The sequence below is a fragment of the Grammomys surdaster genome, unplaced genomic scaffold (assembly GCF_004785775.1).
Source record: "Grammomys surdaster isolate TR1022 unplaced genomic scaffold, NIH_TR_1.0 191, whole genome shotgun sequence".
NCBI classification, from domain to species: Eukaryota; Metazoa; Chordata; class Mammalia; order Rodentia; family Muridae; genus Grammomys; species Grammomys surdaster.
Genome location: NW_021604636.1, coordinates 11,527,809 through 11,533,270, shown reverse-complemented (window position 1 = coordinate 11,533,270; position 5,462 = coordinate 11,527,809).

Below are 5,462 nucleotides of genomic sequence, written 5' to 3'. Positions count from 1 at the left end.
AACTATAATACTGGGGAGTCAAAAAAAAAAGAGAGAGAATTTCTTGAGTTTCCTCGCCAGCCAGGTTGTCTTAATGGATAAGCTCCCACCAAAATTAAAGACTTTGTCTCTAAAATCAAGTGATAATATCTTTCAAACTTTTCAAGCTCACAGGCTTCATGAAACTGCCTGCTGTCAAAGTTAACTAGAATCTTGGCCCAACACAAAATTTTAACTTGTTTTAAATGTTCATTTTAGGTATTCACACTATTTTGATACCAAGTGTTGATTTTTGTAGATGACAACATTGTTGCAGTGTAAAACTTTGGACAAATTGAGTCTAACCATCTTAAAAGTAACTTGATGCTATCTCTGACATATAACAGCAAACCAATAACTTGCTACTATAACCACTGTGTGTTGCAACTTCAGACCTTTCAAATCGTAGGAAATATGGATATAAACATAATTCTCTGTTTATGCCAAGTCTTACCCAATGTTTTACTGGGTTTCTTAATATAAGAGCCATTTAGAGACTATCATGTATGAATTTGTGTATTTTCCTGAACATAATCTTCCCACTAATCCTCATATCATTTCATACCCATCATGTTTCTATACACAGACCAACATACTCCACAAACATATATACACATACCTTGTACAGACACCTCTGTGTTTCTTATCTTTTATTGTCTTGCATTTCATTACATTGTTTTGGCTGCCAAGCAAGTTTCTGCTTTAGTGTTGGTTCCATCAGTCCCATAGATGTCATTCACTTAATTACTTTAGGTCCCTATTCAAACATCACCTCTTCAGTACAACAAACTCTTGTCCTGTCTGTAATCTCTCATCCCCATCTCTCTAACACACACTTGGGCATACAATAACATTTATTTATGTTTTTTTTTTCAGTGCCAGGGTCACATCTTTGTTAAGTACGTATACTACCACTGATCTACATACACATTCACCTATATCCTTTTAAAGGCAGGGTCTATATTATTTTTGTCCACTGGCTATGTTCAGCTTTTTATGTTATCTCTTGACTTATTCTAACTTATTCTTGACTTATTCTACACTTCTCAAACTAAGAAACTTAAGAGTTTGTTAAATTTGTTAAGCAGCACAGTAGCATATGTTTCCATGTTTAAAAACCTAAAGTATCTAGTAGCGTCTTTATAGAGACTTTCTGAGCTTTGTTTTCAAATGTTAATTTTCCTTCTACTATTCTTGATATTAAAGTTTGGGCTCTATGTTGTCCTTTGTGTCAAACTCAACAGCTTTGTGGAAATGAAATACAGCATCTTATTAAAATGATGTTATAAGATATAAGTCACTTTACTTAACTAAAAATAATTATAGTTTCAATGTTTTGGTTGTATTAGATTGACCACAGAAGGGCTAAGATTATGAGTTTTAGAAAAAAGATAAATACATTCTTTTAAAATCATATTTATTTTCATGGTTTGATAATGACTATACAAAGTTTATTTTCAATGTAAAAATCTATTAACAAAAGATAATATAGAAATCTTAAAACATTAAAGATATTATACTTTTAATTTATATGTTTTTAGATAATAAAACTGAGCCATGGACAGATACTATAGTTTTCTCATATATCATAGAGTTATAAAACTATGTGCCCAGGACTCCTAATACTACTGCCAAAAACTTCTAAGATCACAATAATGAAAAAATGTCTTTATTAAAAACTCTCTTGTTACTAACTTGATTCTTTAAAAATGTTTAAATTATTGTTTTTTTTCATACTTTAATAAAGTTTGTTCAATAAAATAAGACCACAGGCAATAAGAGAAGACCTGCAGAAGAACAGTAGAATACCCAATATCAGTGGAGAAGTAGCCTGAGGATAGTACCATCGAGCCTCTACAGCAGTAATTTATTGAACTCTGGTTTTGTTTGTTTGTTTGGTTGGTTGGTTTGTTTTGTTTTGTTTTTTATGTTTTCTTGCAATTCCCTTCAAGCTTCAAGTAAAGCTGACCTGCAGCTTGCACAGAGTATTAGACCATCTATCCCTATGAATACTGGGTGAGTTCTTTGTTTGAAGCTTTGTTGACTACAGAGAAACTAGCAAATATCTCTAGGCTTTCCAGTGTTACTTTATTATAAACATAAGTTATAAATTTTACTTTTTTAGTGCATAGAAATGGCATAATAAATTTAAAAAGATAAAAGAGGAGAATGTAAACTGGTACAACAAAATATCATAACTGGTTTTTAATTTTTTTTAATTCAGTGGGAGGTTATGAATACAGTAGAATCGTTTCAGCAAACTTCAAACTATTGGTTTGCTCCAACATATATTATTACTTTATTTAAGAAGTGATCAAGCATAATCATTGCTAGTGCATTTGCATCTTATCTATGGATTCAAGCTGTAGTTTCAAGGGGGCCAAATACAATACATTCTTAAATTGCAGGTATAATGATTTGAAGATATTAGAAAAAATTAAATACTTCACCAAATGTGAATCATTGTCTATGAGGTATTATTTTGTACAACTAAGAACTCCCAGTCTTGACTAAAGGCCAAGTTTAACTGAGCAGCAGGAATTCAACTGTGTCAAGGCAGCTTGTGTTTCAGGATTTAGTTACTACCCACCATTATGTCAAATATGGAGTAGAAATACTCAGCTATTCTTCTGTATAGCCTAGGAGCATCTGGCTTGACTGCACCATGTTCAGAGAGAGTGTTATCAAGTATGAAATACTGTACAAATCTAAGGTGTTGGATAAGCCCTAGCATTTGTTTAAAACTAGTTGATATAGATTTATTCCCCCAATTTTTGTTCTAAGGTGTTTAATACATCCTTAAGAAATTTTTCATTGAATTTGCATTCTAAAATCCCTCTGAGAAAGTAGTGATGCAATTATGTCTTTTGTCAATAAATGTATTTAAGATGAGGACCACTTCTGTGATAATTGGGTCATTAAATACAGTAATGTTTTACTTCCATTGCTAATGGGGTACAATGAATCATTCTCCCATGTTGGGTGACGTAGAATAAAAAAAAATAGAGAAGGCTCCATCTCAAATGTAACTGTTTCAAAACTGAGTTTTTCATTTTGTGTTCAATCGGTGAGCTTAAGAACTTAAAGACATTGCCTTTGGTTCCTGGTATACCTGCAGGTAAAAATAGTTCAAGAAAGAAACAAGAATCCATAGTCATAAAACTTTCTTTGAGTGAAGCAGAGACTTCTCTTTCTAAAATCAGTGTAGTCATAGATAGAGAACATAATCTCAAAAATGTTTAGACATGCTCAATGCAGTCTTTAACATTTATAACAGTAGATTGTGCATAAAGATTTAAACATTTTAAATGTTGTAAGCATTACTAAATGGTATAATTGTTCTTTTTCTGTAAATTTAAATATTTATACATTTTTGTAGAATTAAAATATGCCAATTTAGTTTTCTTTTGGTATGTGTTGTCTTTTTTCAAATAAATTTTGCTAGTATTTCAAACAGATAATTTTAGTATTCCATGATTATCTTCTGTTTTATAAAAGGAGTGATTATTTATAGCCATTTCTCAGCAGCAAGAAAGTCTTGTTAATCCAATATAATCTTATAGCCCAAATATGTAAAACAGAAGCATTAAAATGTAATACATACATATATAAATCTTAATTTTCTTATGAGATGATTGGAGATTGACTCTGCTCTGTAAAAATTATTAAAAGAAGTTAATGTGTTTTCAAATACATGAAAATACTTGTTTTCAGATCATGCCTAGATTCCAAATTGTGTTGCTGGAATCCTGAAAAGCTTCCTGTGTGTTGGTCGTGCAGGACTTCGTGCAGCACATCACAGCAAGATCCAGAGCCAGAACCCAGACAAAAATATAGCAGAAAAGAGAAAAGAATAAACAAGAGAAAGAAAGGGGGAAAGATAGATAGAGAGATGGAGGGAAGGACACAAAGCTGCAGTCTTTACTTTAATAGCTCCATTTTAAATGATACAATACAGTAACATGTTCAGTAGCTCACTGACTGACAGCCATCATGAAAGCTTCATTAATTGTCAGCAAATAAAAAGGATACGGATTGTCTCCTTTTTTAAATTAATTTTTTATCAGATATTTTATTTACATTTCAGATGTTATCTCCTTTCCCCATCCCCTCTCCCCAGAATCCCCCTTTCCCAACCCCCTTCTCCTGGTTCTATGAGGGTGTGTCCTCACCCACCCACCCACTCTCACCTCCCTGCCCTCGAATTTCCCCACACTGAGACATTCAGTCTTCACAGGGCCAAACACCTCCTCTCCCACCTATGCCCAACAAGACCATCCTCCCCTTCATATACACCTGGAGCCATGGGTCCCTCCTTATGTGCTCCCAGGCTGGTAGTTTGGACCCTGGGAGCTCTGGTTGGTTGGTATTGTTGCTCTCTGCATGGGGCCGCAAATACCTCAGCTCCTTCAGTCTTCTCTCTTACTACTCCATAGAGAACCCTTTGATCAGTTGAATGGTTAGTTTTGAGTATCTGTCTTTGTATATGTCAGGCTCTGGCAGAGCCTCTAAGGAGACAGCGATATCAGGCTCCAGTTAGCATGTGCTTCCTGGTACCCACATCAGCATCTACTTTTGGTAACTGCACATGGGATGGATACCCAGGTGGAGCAGTCTGCTGACCCCTCCTTTAATTTCTATCCCACACTTTGTCTCCATATTTTCTCCCATGAGTATTTTGTTACTCCTTCTAAGAAGGATGGAAGCACCCACACTTTGGTCTTCCACAAAACGTCACTTTTTGTACTTATATAAGCGCTAGTGGAGTACAGGGTGCTTGTGTATTAAATCTGCAGATTTTACTGTTGTTGTTGTTGTTAATTTGTGTAAGAGCATGGCATTGCATTTCTAGATATAACTGGGTGCTTTATTTAAGTCAGGGAAACTGAACTTGCTAGTCAAGAATTTGACAGATGAGTATCTTACCACATGCCTTTCTGCAGATGATGGAGGAAACAGTGTGTCTTCTCCTACTCAAAAGAAATAATGGAGGCCTCTCTGCTTACCTGCTTACTTTCTGAAATAATTTTTCTCTTTTCTACCTTGCCTAGGATATCTTGCACCACTTTCCTTCTATGGTCATCACATGAGTGGCTAGTAATGAGAAGACCAGACTGATTTATACAGAAATTCCTCCACCAGTAAAATCCTAGGCAAAGATCTGAAATAGGTTTTAAATGTTTTTTGTGAGATAATAGATTACCTTGTTACAGCAATCATCCTTCATATCTCACATGGTAACTTAGGTAAGGTGGAGGCTTTCAGGACAGCTTGTGCAATATATAGAGGCAAGAATTCTAATAGCCTTCATTGAGATTAATGGGACCTATGCTTTTGAATACCAAGATTGAAGCTGGATTTCTTTCTTTTTTTTTTAACAGGATTTCTTTTTATTGGATGTGGGGAAAATTTAAAAAAGGCCGCCACAGCGGCGCAAGCCCGCC